This window comes from Conger conger, chromosome 13, assembly GCF_963514075.1.
Source record: "Conger conger chromosome 13, fConCon1.1, whole genome shotgun sequence".
In the NCBI taxonomy this organism is placed as follows: domain Eukaryota; kingdom Metazoa; phylum Chordata; class Actinopteri; order Anguilliformes; family Congridae; genus Conger; species Conger conger.
The window spans coordinates 47,500,220-47,519,036 of NC_083772.1; the positions used below are offsets into that span (position 1 = coordinate 47,500,220).

Sequence of the window (18,817 nt, forward strand, 5' to 3'; positions counted from 1 at the left end):
CTCCCTGCAGACTGCTTGTGTAAACCATGTATGCTCCCTGCAGACTGCCAGTCTAAAACCCCTCCACCACCCTCATGTTCATTAGACTCTCCCTTATGAACAGCACAGTTGCAGAGTGGATAGCACCGTCACCTCACAACAAGAAGGTCCTGGGTTTGAACACAACCAGAGCCTTTCTGTGTGCATGTTTTCCCTATGTGGGTTTCTGATGGGTACTCCAGTTTCCTCCCACATCCAAAGATATACTACCTGTCAACCTGTACAAATAATCAATGCTGTGCTGTGGATCTGTTCTGTGTGTGCCCCTCTAGGGGGCTTGGTGCTTGCCCCCTGCTGGTCTTATCCATGCTTGTGTGGATGGCTGGGAGGTCCTCCAGAACAGAGACATACCGTAAAACATTGTGTATTGCCTAAGATTGTTCATAAAGATTCTAACTTTTACAACTACTACAGTTGCCCTGATTGAAGTAGAGTTCTCAAAGCATTTATGGATTGCCATTTATCAGTCGATCAGATTAGCATTTATCAGTCCGATCAGATTAGCATTTATAAATCTAATCAGATTAGCATTCATCAGCCCAATCAGATTTCCTCTGTGATGTTCTCTCAACATTTATATCTGATGCTTTCATTCATCTAGCAGTGCATTGAGCAAGCTGATTAGTGCATTCATGAAATATTGCTATATGAACATACTAAAATCATGTGCAACATAATGAACATATACATCAACGGTGTGGTCAGGCTTTTTTTCAGGTGAACAGGTAGAATCACACATAAAGTCAGTCAGTAGCCACAGTGCTATAACATCAGCCACAGACTGCAGCACAGCTAGCTGGGGTTCAGTTAGAGGTACAGCAAGCAATGGAAGAACAGGCTGCTCAAAAGATGGCCGATGGAGTGAGTGAGAGCTGATTCCACCATTGGGCCAGGAGTCCATGGGGAAGAACTTCCTGGCATCCCAGACTCTGGCATCCCAGCTGTTCTGACTTGCCAGGAATTGGGTTCCTATATTAAATATTTTTTGTGTACTGTAAATACCTCTGGTTAGTTTGACAAGAACATGTTTATCACTATTATTCACAGAAGTGCTAATACTAATCACAATCATAATTATTATCACAATGAACCTTCCAAATTGCCTTAATAAATTTAAGATAAGTGAATAAGAGGTGGTGTGTTTGAGCTGTTTGGTGGAGAGATGGACAGAAAAGGAGGTGAAAAGGGGGTGGAGGTGAAAGGAGGTGTAGTGAAAAGCAGGTGGAGGTGAAAAGGAGGTGCAGGTGAAAGGAGGTGTAGTGAAAAGCAGGTGGAGGTGAAAAGGAGGTGCAGGTGAAAGGAGGTATAGAGAAAAGAGGGTGGAGGTAAAAGGAGGTATAGTGAAAAGAGGGTGGAGGTGAAAGGAGGTATAGTGAAAAGGGGGTGCAGGTGAAAGGAGGTGTAGTGAAAAGGGGGTGCAGGTCAAAGGAGGTGTAGTGAAAGGGGGGTGCAGGTGAAAGGAGGTGTAGTAAAAGGGCGGTGCAGGTGAAAGGGGGTGCAGGTGAAAGGAGAAAAGGAGGTACCTCGGCTGCTCTCGCCTCGTCGGTGGAGGGGGTGAAATCGGGGCCAGGGGTGGGCGCTCCATGGCCCAGGCTGAAGAGCAGGAGGGCCAGCAGAGAGGATGTGCTGCAGAGGGCCATGACTCCAGAGTGGGGGGGCTGCCCCTTCTCCTCTCTGCCCTGCTTTATACTCTGCGCTCGGGGAGGAGGGAAGGGGGCAGGGGGGTGTGTGTGTGTGTGTGGGGGGGGGCTGCAATTGATTGGCTGGGGGGAGACAGTTCTCCAACAATCTTTAAAGAGACAGGTTCCTACCCTCAGGGGGAGTGGGGTGTGTTAGTGTGTGTGTGTCAGGAGTGTGTTTGTGTGTGTAGGAGTGTGTGTGCTTGTATGTGTGTCAGGATTGTGTGTGTGTGTAGGAGAGTATGCATGTGTAGGAGTGTGTGTGTGTGTGTGTGTGTGAATGTAGTATGTGTAAAGGCGTATACATACGAAGGTGTGTGCTAGTACGTGTGTGCGCGTGATTGGGTTTGTATGTGGGGATGTATGTTTTGTGCATTTGAGTGTGTGAAAATGTGTGAGAACGTGTGTGACTGTGTGTGTGGTTCTGTGGGCTTGTCTACGTGTGTGTACGTGTGTGTGTGAACAAGGGAGAGAATGACACCGAGAGCAAGAGTGCAGATGCTTTAATCTATCAAGCTATATACTGGAACAGTACGTTCACAAACTCACACCAACCAACAAAGCCGGGGTGGAATCCTCCATTTCTCTTCAAATATTGAATCAACATGAACAAAGTACGTAATTACACTGGGAGAAAAAGAGCTGATGAAGAACAATCAATGTCTAACCTCTGCCTCTGCAAATACTGCAGACATGTGACAGCCCCAAAGCACTGTGGCTGAAGTCCCTGATCAGGAGCAATATCAGGAGCAATATCAGGAGCAATGCCTGACTAACATTACAACAAAACTAAAAATTCCTGTGTTTGACCTCTGTTTGGTACAGTTGCAAAACTTTGATGGACTGGATTCAATTCAACTCAAACTGTTAAATGCCTGTTTTTTTTGTTTGTTTTTTTTCTCACAAAAAGGCAAGTTCAGCGATCACCGTGATTAACAATGAATCCTTTGTGAATTAAGACTTAACACTGATCAATTCCTGGCTGATATTCAGTGTTCCTGGGTATATAAGTGTTTATAATTAATATTAGCACTCATCAAAACATTGAAAGCAAATTTTCCATTATAACACTGAATAATAACTGCTTTGATGCCTGTACTTGCGTTAAAAAAGACTATATATGTACAAATTCACATTTTATTGTTTTGATAAAAGAATAATATTTCAAAACAGTTATGTAACTACAAAAATACTAGGAAATTGACATACCCATGTTTTACCAAGGAAGAGGAATTACAAGCAAAAAACAATGTTTTATTTACAATTGACAAGTAAATCTTATGTTATAGAAAACATTTGTATCAGTTTTCAACATATTCTATTGTTAACATGAATTGGAAAATGAAATAATTTGACTGTTTCACAGTAAACAATGAGGTCACATGGGAGACATTAATGTTAAAGACACAGTAGGCCTTTATTCTCAGTGTGTTGTATACAGTACACTATAGGGCCTATTGTTGTAGTTGGACATTTACATTCACAGATATATCCCATGTTTATTTTGTTTTCTCTGCGCACTGCTGATTGGCCACTGCTCCTCATATCACGTGACTGTGCATGTCCACTGTGCTCCGTCTCCCCATCTCCCTGTCCGTCTGTCTGTCTGTCTCCACGTCTGTCTCCCTGTCCGTCTCTCCGTCCGTCTGTCTGTCTGTCTGTCTCCACGTCTGTCCGTCTCTCCGTCCGTCTGTCTGTCTGTCTGTCTGTCCGCAGTGCCAGTGGGTCTCAGCAGCCCAGCCAGGCGTTGGCCTTCAGGGTGTACACCACCCGTCTCTTCTTCACCTCGTATTTATAGGCCTTACTGCCGCTGAATAAGTGTATGTGACCTTTTGAAGAGGAAACGTGCAATTTCACAATGCTGATCATGCTGCAAAATGTCCGCCATGCAAATACAATAAACATACAAATACAGCAGGCATACTGTACATCATTTGTTGTCATTTGTACTACTTATTACAGTAGTAACAGGATGTGACCTCTGAGGTGGTTTTAATATAATTTTCTGGATCACTGACATGGATTATACACTCAGTGAGCTTATTTTTTTGACTGATTAAGTCTTCTGCTGCTCTAGCCTATGCACTTAAAGGTTTGACGCATTGTGTGTTCAGAGATGCTCTTCTGCATACCACTGTTGTAATGCGTGGTTATTTACATTACTGTCAGCTTCAACCAGTCTGGCCCTTCTCCTCTGACGTCTCTCATTAACAATGCGCTTCTGTCTGCAGAACTGCTGCTCACTGGATGTTTTTTGTTTATGGCACCATTCTCTGCAATATCTAGAGACTGTTGTGCTTGAAAATCCCAGGAGATCAGCAGTTTCTGAGATACTCAACAGTTTTTGACATACTCAATCCACACTGTCTGGCACCAACAATCATTCCACGGTCAAAGATCACTTAGATCACATTTCTTCCCCATTCTGGAATTTTGTCTGAAAAACAGTTGAATCTCTTGACCACGTCTGAGTGCTTTTATGCATTAAGTTGCTGCCACATGATTGGCTGATTAAATATTTGCATTAACAAGCTAGTGTGCAGGTCTACCTAATAAAGTGCTCACTGAGTGTATTTACATTTACATTTTAGTCATTTGGCAGACGCTTTTAATCCAAAGCGACTTACAAGTGCATAGGTTCTACCACAAGTCAAAGCATCACATCCAGAACTAGAAAAATACACCTGGACTGCTGTTCTAAACATATAGTCGTCATCATAAGTGCTATTTTTTTTTTTTTTTGGGGGGGGGGTTAGACAGGGATAGGGGTATCAGAAGGGGGGGGCGGGGTAAATCAGGAGGGGGGACTAAGGTAGAGTTTGAACAGGTGTGTTTTGAGTCTGCGTCGAAATAGGGGGAGGGATTCTGCTGTCCTGACAGTGGTAGGCAAGTCATTCCACCACTGAGGAACCAGAACGGAAAACAGGCGTGAACGTGCAGCTCGACCGCCAGGTGCCCGTAGAGAGGGAATCGTAAGGCGACCAGAGCTGGCAGACCGGAGTGGTCTAGCTGGGGAGTAGGGAGTGATCAGGGATTGTATGTAATATGGGGCAGTCCCCTTAGCAGCCTGAAATGCCAACACTAGGGCCTTGAATCGGATGCGTGCGGCAATAGGAAGCCAGTGGAGGCCAATGAGAAGCGGGGTGACATGAGCCGACCTGGGCTGACTGGTGATCAAGCGGGCTGCAGCATTCTGGACCAGCTGGAGGGGCTTGATGGCGCACGCTGGGAGACCGGCTAGGAGGGAGTTGCAGTAATCCAGGCGGGAAATGACGAGCGCCTGGACTAGGAGCTGGGTGGCTTTCTCCATCAGGAGATGACGGATGCGGCGTATATTAAACAGAAAGAACCTGCAGGTTCTGGCAGTGGAGGATACTTGTGGAGCCAGGGAGAGGCAGTTATCAAGAGTCACCCCAAGATTCTTTGCCGTACGGGAGGAGGAAACTACAAAGTCCTCCACAGTCAGTGAGAGGTCGATTGACGGAGAGGACTTAGCAGGGATGTAGAGAAGCTCAGTTTTGGCAAGGTTGAGCTTCAGGTGATGGGAAGTCATCCATGCAGAGATATCAGCCAAGCAGGCAGAGATCTGTGTGGTGATTTGGGTGTCAGGGGGGAAGGAAATGAAGAGTTGGGTGTCATCAGCGTAGGAGTGATAAGAGAAGCCGTGGGAAGAGATAACAGAACCAAGAGACATGGTGTATAGCGAGAAGAGGAGAGGCCCAAGAACCGAGCCCTGCGGGACTCCAGTTCGTAGGGGTTGAGGGTCGGAGAGTGCGCCCCTCCAAGTCACCTGGTAGGAGCGACCAGAGAGGTAGGAGGAAAACCAAGCGAGTGCAGAACCTGTGACACCCATCCCAGCCAGCGATGAGAGCAGAATCTCATGGTTGACTGTATCGAAGGCGGCCGACAGGTCGAGGAAGATGAGGACAGAGGAGAGGGATTTTGCTTTAGCAGAGTGGAGTGCCTCAGTGACCGCGAGCAGGGCGGTTTCAGTGGAGTGGCCACTCTTGAAGCCAGACTGGTTGGGGTCATGGAGATTGTTGTGGAGAAGATAGGTGGACAGTTGGGAGCAGACCGCCCGTTCCAGGGTTTTAGCGAGAAAGGGAAGAAGAGAGACAGGCCGGTAGTTGTTCAGGGCAGAGGGATCGAGAGTAGGTTTTTTGAGGAGGGGAGTGACTCTGGCCCTCTTCAGGGAAGAGGGCATGGTGCCGGAAGAGAGGGAGGTGTTGATTAGAGAGGAGAGAAAAGGGAGAATGTCCTCAGATATAGATTGTAGGAGGGGAGAGGGGATGGGGTCAAGAGGACAGGTGGTTGGGCGGTGGGAAGTAAGGAGTTTCAGCGTGTCGGCGTCAAAGAGGGGAGAAAAGGAGGTTAGGGAGTTGGGGAGGGTAGGAGGGTCAGCAGGGGTGGAGGGTTGGGAGAAGGAATTGCGAATAGCATCGACCTTCTTTTCAAAGAAGGAGACAAAGTCATCAGGTGTGAGTGATGAGGGGGGTGGGGGGGGAGGGGGGGCCAGAAGAGAGGAGAAAGTTGAAAACAGTTTGCGGGGATTAGAGGCGGCTGCGTTAATTTTCGAGTGAAAGAAGGAAGATTTAGCTAGAGAGACAGAGGAATGGAAAGATGATAAGAGGGCATGGAAGGAAGCCATATCACTGGGGAGACAGGACCTTTTCCATTTTCTCTCCGCCGCCCGCAGTTCGGTTCGGACAGCTCGTAGAGCATCAGAAAGCCAGGGACTGGGGGGGGAGGCCCGAGCTAGTTTGGTGGTGAGGGGACACAGAGAGTCAAAGGAAGATGAGAGGGAGGACATGAGAGTTGTAGCCGCATCATCGGTAGACAGTCGAGAGAAAGACTCCGCAGATGGTAGGGAGGAGAGGATTGTAGATGAGAGGGTGGAGGAAGACAGGTGGCGTAGGTTCCGTCGACAGGTGACAGTGGATGGTGGGAGAGATGGATGGGTGTTAGAGGAGAGTGGAAGAGAGAAAGAGATGAAGGAGTGGTCAGATATATGGAGTGGTGTTACAGAGAGGTTGGTTGTTGTGCAGCTCCTTGTGAAGATGAGGTCAAGAAGGTTGCCTGCTTTGTGGGTGGGAGGGGAAAGAGTGAGGGTAAGGTCAAAAGAAGAGAGGAGGGAGAGAAAGGTAGACTGGGTGGACTCTGAGTTGAGGTTGAAGTCACCCAGGAGGATCAGGGGGGTGTCATTGACAGGTGAGGAGCTGAGGAGGATGTCCATCTCATCCAAAAAGTTCCCCAGAGGACCCGGGGGGCGATAAACAACAATGATAAACAGTTTGCACGGCAGAGTAACAGAAACCGCATGAAATTCAAAAGAGGAGAAGGAGAGGGATGAGGAGAAGACACTAGATCTCCATGAGGATGAGATTAGGAGACCTGTGCCACCTCCTCTGCCAGAGGATCTGGGTGTGTGGGAAAAAGAGAAGGCAGAGGAAAGGGCAGCCGGGGTGGCCGTGTTCTCTGGTGAGAGCCACGTTTCAGTTAAAGCAAGAAAGTCAAGGTTGAGGTGGGAGGCATAGGCAGATATGAAGTCTGCTTTCTGGACGGCGGACTGGCAGTTCCAGAGGCCACCAGCCACACAGAGATCAATACCAGGGGATCTGGGAGGGAAGATGAGGTTAGAGATATTCTGCCCATGTTGGCGGGAGGCAAACCTCCTACCTGACTGGGACCTGGGGAGAGGAGAGAGGACAGGGATGGGAAGGAAACACATGGAGGGAACAAGGGGAATACTACACAGTGGAATGAGGGCAGGCAGCAAAAACAAAATCAAACATCAGGCTCTCAGACAGCCTCGATGGACACCCGTAGATAGACACCCTCGACTTTGTACACCTGCGACTTCGTACGCCGAGGCAAGTAGCCGAGGCTGCCGCACACAGCTGCCGCTGGTGCGCTACACAACTGCTTAAATAACACTGACGCTGAATACAGAAAATGCAACCAACCCACTGCAGAACACTAATGCACACTGAAGACAGTGTATATATTACACAAATGGCAGGCCTACATACTGTATACACCCACTTGGTAATGTTAGCCTTATATAGCCGGACACACAGCACCCTGATTATGCTGGTTTTGTTCACCTGACAACTCAAAAGCTGCATCAATTTTTCCTCCAATTCCTGGCCAGTTTGCTGCAATGCTCCTCGGGAATCCTGAATCCATGGCACCCCTGTCTTCATCATACCTGGACACAAAACAGATTATGAAAACAAACTTTAGCTTGCTTGATCCTTCAGTGATTTAAGTAATCCACTGGTCAGCTGTGTATAGATAGCACAGGAAATTCTGTAAATAGTATGGATATCAGTGGGTTTTACATAAAAGTTACAAGAGAGAATGCAAGAATATGCCTTCTTGTGTTTGCTGAATAGCCTAGCTCAGAATCTCCACTGTTCTGCTGTGTAAATGTGCAAAGCCTTGGGTTGTTGGGTTGTTTTAGCATTATTGTTGAAGCATGTCAAACAAATCAAGTATTGTCAAGTATTCAGTGAACAGTTTTTAGTCAGAAGATGCAAGTACACTTGTTTGCATGTACACTTGTTGAAAGACCAAATCAATACATCATATAATGAGTAAAATTACATTATGAATTATAACTTACAATAACATGCAGCCTGTTAGTATATATACACTATATGCAAGTTTGAATATGTACCCATCAGCTTTTATATGTTAAAACAAACTTGTACTGGACCTGTAATAGACATCCCCCACAAAGAAGTAAGTCTTTCTGTATTCTTCCATGTGTACAGCAGCATCGATATTCTTCACTCTTGTTGGGAACCCAAAGTCGTATATTGAGCCGTAATGGCTCCTTGTGTTCAGCTGCTGCACCACCCAGTATTTAGGGCCTGAAAATGAACAGGGAGAACAGCAAGACGCTGAGAACGGTAAACATACCCCGAAACCTGCAAGAAAGTGATGAGCATGTCAGATATGGAAAACTGGCCATGAACGGTACCAGCGGATTGCGACTCCCATCCGGGGCGCATGCGTGGTGCGTGTTTTTCCCCTTTCTGAGGTCTAACACAGACGCTGTCGGGCACGAGGGTTATGATTACCTGAGCCCTGGGGTCGCTCAGAGATCTCGCCTAATTCCAGCCTTGGGTGTGCGGTGAGAGCTAAGTGCTGCCCTGAAAGCCATACTTTACCTTACCTGTGAAGACGTAGGCCACGCCCTTGGCAGGCAGGCTGTAGGCCGCGTCCACAGGTGAGATTATGCCGGGCAGGTAGGAGCTGCTCGGGCCCTGTCTCAGTCTGTTCCTCTGCCCCGCCCAGGTGGTCCGCAGCCACACGTACCTGCGCAGGTGTACAGCCCCAAAGCATGCTGGGTACATGCACACAAGTACAGCCTCTCTGCATCTCACGCATATATTTTCTGTCTCTGAGCTATTCATATCATCCCAGAGCTTTTGATTTTTGTACCAAAAAAATGCATATTTTAGGGTCTAACTGCAATTTTTCGAAGCCGTTTGTAAAACATTCCCATGTGACATGACTATGTTTTTGCATAATTATCGGATGACATTATGTTAAATGTTAACACTGAGAGCTGACCACCAGGAGGTAGAGGGGGAATTGGGCTCTGGGGGCAGGGTTAGGGACTTAAAAAACGTTTAAAAACATACGTCACAGCTCTTTGTGAACGTTTTAAATACTAAAACCAGGAAGAGGAAGTTGATGAATGAGGGCTTTTAAACTCTGTTTAGCTAAATTGAAAACGCTACACATTTAAAATCAAAATCAATTAAAGAAAGTAGATGTACATTTATTTAGGCATCTGAAAAAGCATAACCTTAGAAAGATTGAAGCATAATTTGAAGTTTGACAAACCAAGAGAGCTCAGTAATAGGTAGGCTTTATAAGAGTGGTTCCTGTGTGTACCTGTCTTTAAAGAAAACCCTCTCTTGTCCAATCAGTGCTACTGCATCAAAGGATAAGTCTGGGTCACACTTGTCAGGGGAGACCAGGGTCTGCTGTTTCCTGGAGCTAGGGGGCCCTTGGGAAGGAGAAATAAAGACGTTTACATTCAGTACTCATTTCCTGGGCCAGAGTGACCTGAACTCCTGTCCAATGGAAGGATCTCGATGAATAGCTCAGTGAACACAGGAGTCTAAATGGGCAATTCCAGCCGTATGGATCATGCAAAAAAGTATTCTTTTTGCATGATAAAAAATATTAATGCATATTATCATATCACCCACTTGGCTGTTGGGAAGGGCCAAAAAACTTTTGACAAAATATTGTTAAACCAGAAAGAATTTGACAAATGACTTTTATAAGGAGAAGAATGACCAGTGTTATGGATGTGACACCATTGTGTTATGGATATGACAATGAAATGCACATTGTTTGATCATTTCCTTCCCCAAATTTTATCACAACATATTTGTTTTGAAATCTGAAATGTTTCTGAAATTCAGTTTTGACATTGGGAAAACCATCTGAAATGGTTTTGAATGTTTTCAAGATGGCCACCAAATAGCATTGATTTTAATGGTACTAATAAATCAATTTTTAAGCATTTTCCTGTTGTTAGCCTAATTTTTTATCAGATTTCAAAATGGTCACAATTGATAAGTTTAATTGGGAAGTAAGTAAGTTTATTTTTTCATGCTCAGGTTAACATTACTGTGGAATTGGCGATACATAGAACATGGATCCAGATACATTTTAAAGGTGAGAGGTCGACTCTAAGGTACTTAAAGTGTGTACAAGAGCACAGTGAAACTACAAATCTCACATCTGTGGTGTGATACAAGAGCACAGTGAAACCACAAATCTCACATCTGTGGTGTGATTATATAAATCACATACCATAGAGGGCCTGGATGCCGAGCACATCGTCAAAGGGCAGTGCATTGTGGGCCGTGTCGCTATATCTGTAGCTGGGGTACATGAGGGCAGACGGGTCCCTGGAGTGGCCCAGACCCAGCGCGTGTCCCAGCTCATGAGCGGCCACAGTGAAGAGGTTATACCCTAAACTCAGGCAGAGAAGAGGTTATACCCTAAACACAGGCAGTGAAGAGGTTATACCCTAAACACAGGCAGTGAAGAGGTTATACCCTAAACACAGGCAGTGAAGAGGTTATACCCTAAACACAGGCAGAGAAGAGGTTATACCCTAAACACAGGCAGTGAAGAGGTTATACCCTAAACACAGGCAGAGAAGAGGTTATACCCTAAACACAGGCAGAGAAGAGGTTATACCCTAAACACAGGCAGAGAAGAGGTTATACCCTAAACACAGACAGTGAAGATGGTATACACTAAACACAGACAGTGAAGATGTTATACCCTAAACACGGGCAGATAAGATGTTATACTCTAAACACAGACAGTGAAGATGCTATACACTAAACACAGGCAGTGAAGATGCTATACTCTAAACACAGACAGTGAGGATGCTATACTCTAAACACAGGCAGTGAAGATGTTATACACTAAACACAGGCAATGAATGTTATACCCCAAACACAGGCGAGGGGAGAGGAGGTATCAGCCGTGACATTCTAGCTTCTATACCTTAAAGTTTATAATTTAAAAAATATTTTAACATAGCACATATCATTTGGAAATCTTGCTTTAAACATAAATATGAACATTAACATAACATAAATGTTAATATTAAAATGATATACAGTACTACTTTCCACTGTACATAAACAGCAATCTAAAAGTAAACATAAAGACAATTAAATTATTAAAGGTAACATTTTATTTATGTACAGCAACAGCAAATGAATGGGAGCATGACTTAGCACCAGAGTGTGTGGTCCTACTATGTCCAGCACCTTGCAGGCGTGGCCCTACCATATCTACGGTTGCCCATGGTCCAGATTTCGTCCTCGTCGAAGTGGATGTCCCCGCCCATGTCCTCCCCGGGTTCGAAGGCGTGGGCCAAGACCCCTTTGGGCCCGTCGAAAGGGAAGAAGTCTCCGTGGTCTGGTGGGATGGTGGGAGGGTGTTACGAGGCTATCTCTGCTGTAAAACCAAGCTAAGAACAGTTTGAGCAGGTTGACAATTGAGCTAGTTAAACTGGTCATACGTTGGTCTAGCTGGGTATGAGCTGGACAACCAGCATGGTGTTGGCACCTGTTTGTTTCAAAACCTAGCTTGAGCTGTTTTTTTCAGCAGGGATGATTCAGTCGTGTTTGATACAGAGTTTATGGGCTCTGCTCTGGCTTTAGCGTCTGGCGGTAAAGGCATCTTGTATGCTTTGAGGAGGCCGGTTAAGCTACCAGTTAAGCCCCTCTAGCCCTACCTCCAGAGTTGAAGGAGATCTTGATGTCGGCCTTGCCACGGTCCACCTTCACGAACTTCAGCGGCGCGGCATCGCTCCACATCTTCAGTGCAGTGCGGAAAGAGGACTCCACCTGCTCCCTGCGCAGGTCAGGGGTGTACTTCTCAATCCTGGGGTGGGAAGAGAGGTAACGAGCGAATGCAGTGCTTATGATTCATCATCAGAAGGCAGCACGTTTCCTCAAATTTAAATACAAAAACAATACACAAGCCCCCATACTTACACAATATAACACAACACAAAACGCAGTTGGTTAAATTAAGAATAACTTCTACTTCAACAAAACCATCAATCCTTTCCAGTTTGCCCTTCTAGAGGGCAATATAAAAATGTAGGGCTAAAAACTATTTATGAATAAGAGGATTGTAGCAAATTTGAGAGAACAAATTTATGTCCGAGCATGTACTACATAATTACACAATGTATTATGTCTCTATAGTTTATCACTGAATCTCAATAATTACACAATGTATTATGTCTCTATAGTTTATCACTGAATCTTAATAATTACACAATGTAATATGTCTCTATAGTTTATCACTGAATCTCAATAATTACACAATGAATTATGTCTCTATAGTTTATCACTGAATCTCAATTTCCCAAGTCGAGAACCAACCCAGAACTGCTTTATTTGTCAACAAACTTCAATTTGGTAAAGATAGTGACAAGCATTCAAATTCCACATGAGTCTTCCCAAAACTGCACCCAGATGTCCTCAAGTCCCCAAATACAAAACATCTGCATATCTTTTTGTTCAGACACATGAATGAACAGAAAAGCTTATTTCTTTTAAAACTTTTTAAATTTTTAAATGGGAAATTAACCATCACATGTGTTTTATTCACATACATATGAGATTTTGTTGTTATAAAGCATGCCCAAAGTGTCCAAAAAGCTCCCCAAAAAGGATTACTCACCCAAATGCTACTAATGGTACTTTATTTCAACTGACATGGCCAAGCTAGCCTAGCTGGGTATGAGCTGCTCAACCAGCTAGTGCTGGTAGCTTGTTTGAGCTGGTGAGCCGTTTCAAAACAAAGCTAGAGCTGGTCAAACCATGTTCAGATGGAGGCTGGTCTGAACAGGTCAAGCAGCTACCAGTTGTTTCAAAACCTAGCTTGAGCCATTTGTTTTTCAGCAGGGCTGCAAACTCGGCCACTGGTTCTGTATCGACCGTTTGGACTGCCATTAGTCCCTTAAAACCCAGACATCAGTTTAAACAAAGTACTGTAACAAACTTAAAATGAACAGGCATGGCCAGACCGAGGTTCAATAGTATGTTTGGAAAAAACAAGATAATGAATTAGACCCTGGCATTCAGCAAGACTTTTAATACCTTTTCCCGAGAGGGTTACACAAGTATGTCCATCAAAGTTTTCATTAGCGAGCACAGCTTAAGAAGGAGGTGAACTACATGCTACAGAATGGAATAGCTGAGCCTAGCTCAAGCAATTGGAGTTCCCCCTGCCTGCTCGTTGGGAAACCCGATGGCACTTTTCGTTTTTGCACAGACTACAGGAAAGTAAATACAATCACTAAACCTGATTGTTACCCTTTACCTCGAATGGATGACTGTGTAGACCGAGTGGGTTCCGCTGCTTATGTAAGCAAGTTTGACTTGCTTAAGGGTTATTGGCAAGTTCCCCTGTCGAAACGCGCTAAGGAGATTTCTGCTTTTGTGACACCAGATACTTTCATGCAGTATACGGTGATGCCTTTTGGTATGAGGAATGCTCCTGCTACGTTTCAGAGGTTAGTTAACCTTGTTGTGTCTGACCTGCCTGGTTGCAAAGCATATTTAGATGACCTGGTCATTTACAGCGCTTCTTGGACCGAGCATGTTAAACAGATAGGAGATCTTTTTGACCGTCTGTCTGCTGCCAATTTGACAGTCAACTTGGCAAAATGTGAGTTTGGCCAAGCAACTGTCACATACTTGGGCAAAGTTGTGGGACGCGGACAGGTACGTCCGGTGGACTCTAAGGTGGAGGCTGTGGTTAAATTCCCAGCTCCCAAATCGCGCCGCGAGTTGCGGAGGTTCTTGGGGATGGTAGGTTACTACCGCAACTTCTGCAGAAACTTTTCTGCAGTCGCCTCACCGTTGACAGACCTTCTCAGTCCTAAGACCGCTTACGCTTGGACTGACCAGTGCCAACGATCGTTTGAGAACGTGAAAGCTTTGCTAGTCAGCACGCCAGTTCTCTCTGCTCCCGATTTTACCCATCCTTTCAAACTTACAGTGGATGCAAGTGACTGTGGGGCCGGAGCCGTTCTTCTGCAAGAAGACACTCTTGGTGTCGACCACCCAGTGAGCTACTTCTCGAGGAAATTTGACCAACATCAGCGGCTATATTCCACAATTGAAAAAGAAGCTTTAGCCCTGGTTCTGGCTTTACAGCACTTTGATGTGTATGTTGGTTCCTCATTACGCCCCGTTGTTATACAGACGGATCATAATCCGCTTTTCTTTCTTCACCGTATGCGTAATCATAACCAACGTCTTATGCGGTGGAGCTTATTCCTGCAAGGTTATGATTTGGACATTCGACACATCCGCGGGCGGGATAATGTTGTCGCCGACGCATTGTCCCGTACATACGAATGTGACAATAAATAAGGATGTATTTATTGTCTTAAGGGTGGGGGTGTTACATCCCAGTGTATTATAAGGTTAGATCTAGGGATGTAATTTTAAGGGTACTGTTTGGAGTTTTTGGCTGGGTATTGCCGCGTGCTGGTTTTTCCCTATACAGGTAGGAGTGCATCCTGTTGCCGGGTGACCTGCCTTGGTGGATGCCCATGACGACCGTCGCGGAGGAACCACCTGGCCATGCAGATGCTGCGGAGACCAGGATGCCTTTACGTCGCCCGGAGACGAGGGATCGCGGCGCGACGTGGGATTAAAAGATGCACGACTATATAACAGCTGGACGTCGTCATCTCATCAGAATCGCCATTTGAATCACCATACGAATCATCATTTGAATAATCTTCTTGAGACTCATCTACTTTGAGCCATATTCTCTTCTCGCTCTCCCTTTTGGTTATTTAGGTTTACCACTTTTAGCTATTAATTATCAAGACTATAGAATACTTTATTTAGTCTCACAAGCCCAGCGTTTACGGTTCTTCTTTTGGACTTACAAGAACCGACCATCGGACGACCTTGGACCGCTGTATGGACTGCCTGGTGAGGCTCTGTAAATAGTTTATAGTTTAGAGTTATAGGTTTAAGCTTAGGATTAAGACGATCATTAACTTGTAAATATTAAATGATTATTTAACCGATAAATCCCGTGTTGCGTTTCAGTCACGCCTTTACATATTACTGTGGTTGTGTGTTAAATGTTACGAACTTTTACACCCATTTGTCTTTGTTACATTGTTGGGTTTCCGTTTCGTAACAAGTGGTTATGCGGGCAGTGGGTGGGGTGGGAACGAACCTGTAGGTGAGAGTGTGGTTCCTCCACTTGGGTCTGTCCGGGTGGAAGCTGTAGCTCTCCACGTCTGGAACCCCACACCTCGCCGTCTTCATCTCCACAAGCGTGGGCTGGTCCAGCTGCCCGGTCACGTCCAGGCCGAAGAACTCCTGCATCTGGCGGACCTTGTCCTCGAAGGCCGCCGTGTCTCTCCTGCTGCGCTGAGAGCCGTCCACCGGCAGGTGGTAGAACCTCCACAGGTACTCCTGCAGATACACACGCTGCTCCCTCAATCTCGACATAAAGCTTTATTTCACATTGCGTCAATCACTTTAGATTAACTGGATAAGTACACAGCTACTTGTGTAATTATTAGGCAACTACTTTGATTTCAGTGATACAGTAAGGATCATGAAACAAAGTCAGTAGGTACCATATGCAAGTACTATGCAAATCATTTTGCAGCCTGTTTCACAGTACTTGCCTCTGAAATACTTACCAAATAAGAACCAGGTACTAAGTCATTAACGGGCTGTAAAATAGTGTTAGCAATTTCCCCAGGCAAGGTTTCACATCCAGTTCACAAAACAAAACCATTTTCCACCTTTAAACATTTTCCAGATTTATAAAGGTGGTTCTGTTTGGTTAAATGGAGTTTTACCAAAATACATAGTTTTTGTGGTCGGATCTTCTTTAAGTCACAATTACAGATAAAAACTGACTAAACTAATAACACACAAATGGTTTTCAATTTTATATCGATTGCAATGAGTAATCATGCACAGTGCAGGCTGGAAAATGTAAGTGAACCCTTTCATTTAGTAACTTGTAGATCCTCCTTTAGCAGCAACACTGCTACCAAACATTTACAGTTGCTGCTTATAAGAAGTGCACAATGTTGTTGAGTAATTTTGGACCATTTCCCCCTACAAATGTATTTCAGTTCATCCATATTTATGGGTTGTCTTGATGGCACAGCCCTCTTCAAATCATGTCACAGCATCTCAATTGGGTTAAAGTCAGGACTCTGACAGAAATATTCCTTTTCAGCCATTCTTTAGTTGATTTACTTCTGTGCTTCTGTGCTGGTCATTGTCTTGTTGCATCACCTCTCTTAAGCTTTAGGTAAAAGACGGATGCCCTGATCTATAAAATGTCCTGATACACTTTTTAATTCATTGTTCCCTCAATGGTTGCAAGGTATCCAGGCCCTGTGGGGAAACCATGATGTTCCCTTCACCATGTTTCACTGGATAAGGTTTTGGTGTTTTTCCTCCTTTCATAACTTTGTGTGTTTTTGTCTCATCTGTCCAGAAATTTTTTTCCCAGAAACGTTGTCATATGTCCAGGTGGTCTTTGGCAAACATGAGATGTGCCACAATTTTTTTTTTTTTTTGGACAGCAGTGGTTTTGCAGAGCTTTCTGGAGGTATTTTGCTGCTACCCTTGGGTTCATTTACACCTCGTTCAACATTGCCCGTTGTACTCTTGGAGTGATCTTTGCAGGGCTCCCACTTGTAGGGAGAGTAGCAACAGTCCTGAATTCTCTCCATTTGCAGACAATCTGTCTTATAGTAGATTGATGAACACCCATCTTTAGCAATGCTTTCATAGCCTTTTCCAGCATCATGCATCTCTACATGGTGACCCGGTCATGCAGGTTCTTCCTATACAACATACAGAGAATCCGCCCCTTTCTCACCCCCTACTCGACCCAGCTCCTGGTCCAAGCGATGGTTCTGTCCCGCCTGGACTACTGCAATTCCCTCTTGGCTGGCCTCCCAGCGTCTGCCATCAGACCCCTCCAACTCATCCAGAATGCAGCAGCTCGTCTGGTCTTCAACCTTCCCAAATACTCACACGTCACCCCCCTGCTTACTTCCCTCCACTGGCTGCCTGTCATGGCTCGCATCAAATTCAAAACATTGGTGCTAGCCTTCCAAGCAGTTAAGGGGTCTTCCCCAGCTTATCTATAAAAAATCATCAGACCCTACACCCCTGCCAGACCTCTTCGCTCAGCCTCCACAGGCCGCTTGGCACCTCCCCCTCTCCGAACCTCCACATCACGCTCACGACTACTGTCTGTTCTGGCTCCACGGTGGTGGAACGAACTCCCCGTTGAGGTCAGAACTGTAGAAACTCTCCCCACCTTCAAGCGCAAGCTGAAGATGCACCTCTTCAAGCAGCACCTCTCCCCATCCCTCCCTACCTCCCTGTGAACCTTAATTGTTGTCTCTGTGACTTGCTTTGTGTATCGGAATTTTTAGTTGGCTAGGTAAGCAGTGTTTGGATAGTTAACTTTGGTTACTTTTGCTCTGTTTGTTTGTTTCTTTGTTCTCAAAAAAAAAAAAAATTGGCCCTCGTCCTTATCTTTGTTGTACAGGTAGCAGTTGAAATTGTACTTCCCTCTAGGGTCTTTCAGCGAACTTATCCCTGGTTATGGGTATGCACTTTGTTGTACGTCGCTCTGGATAAGAGCGTCTGCCAAATGCCAATAATGTAAATGTAATGTGTCTTCTAAGGTCTAGGGTAAGTTTTCTGGATCGAGGCATGGTTCACACTAACAGATCTTTCTAGAATTCTCAGTAACCAGGCTTTGTGTGCCTTTAAGGGTGCGGTCCTGTGCGGTCCTCAGTGCCAATGTCATCTCCTTAATTGAAACACCTCACTCCAATGAGCAATTTTGATAAGTCATTAACACAGAGGTAAACTTACTATTCCCAGCCTGCACTGCACTTAATGCAATCAATAAAAACTGTTTGTATGTTATTAGTTCAGTCAGATTGTGTTTATCTATAATTGTGACTTAAAAGAAGATCCAACCACAGTTTATGAATAATCAAAGCAGAAATTCAGGTAATTCCAAAGTGTTCAAAAAGGTTTTCTTGCAACTGTGTGTTCTACATCACCCTGTGTAAGAGCATATTTTAAATGCATTTAATTTATTCCAATACTTCATAGAATAATAGTCATAGAATAAATCAATAAAGCATGCCAGAAGCCTAACTCAAATATCTGCCTTCCAAGAGACAGTGACAAAGAGATAGAAATGCTCTTCCTTCCTGACTTATCTCAGTGTTAAAATCAACTCGGTTTCACCTAGAGAGTTATCTAGTTGCAGCTGTGGCACAAAAACCATGCAGCAATAATTCTTACTCTCGCAAGCCATCAATCAGATTGCATCATCAATACAGAATGTAACACAGAACCCATAAGTTTGATTGCATTTCAAGTGGATGCAAATCAAAATAATGAGTTGTGACCTCTAATGCACAAAGATGTTATCTTAAAATTTTCCTTTAAAATTTCCAGTTGCCTAGTTTTGGCTGAAAGAAATTTGAAAAGGGTGAG

General features: G+C 44.9%; 1 pseudogene; it reads right to left on the bottom strand.

Annotated features, from left to right (window-relative positions):
• Window positions 1-15,769, bottom strand: part of LOC133107602 (uncharacterized) — a 980,437-nt pseudogene extending 964,668 nt beyond the window's left edge.
• Between the last annotated feature and the right edge of the window lie 3,048 nt (window positions 15,770-18,817).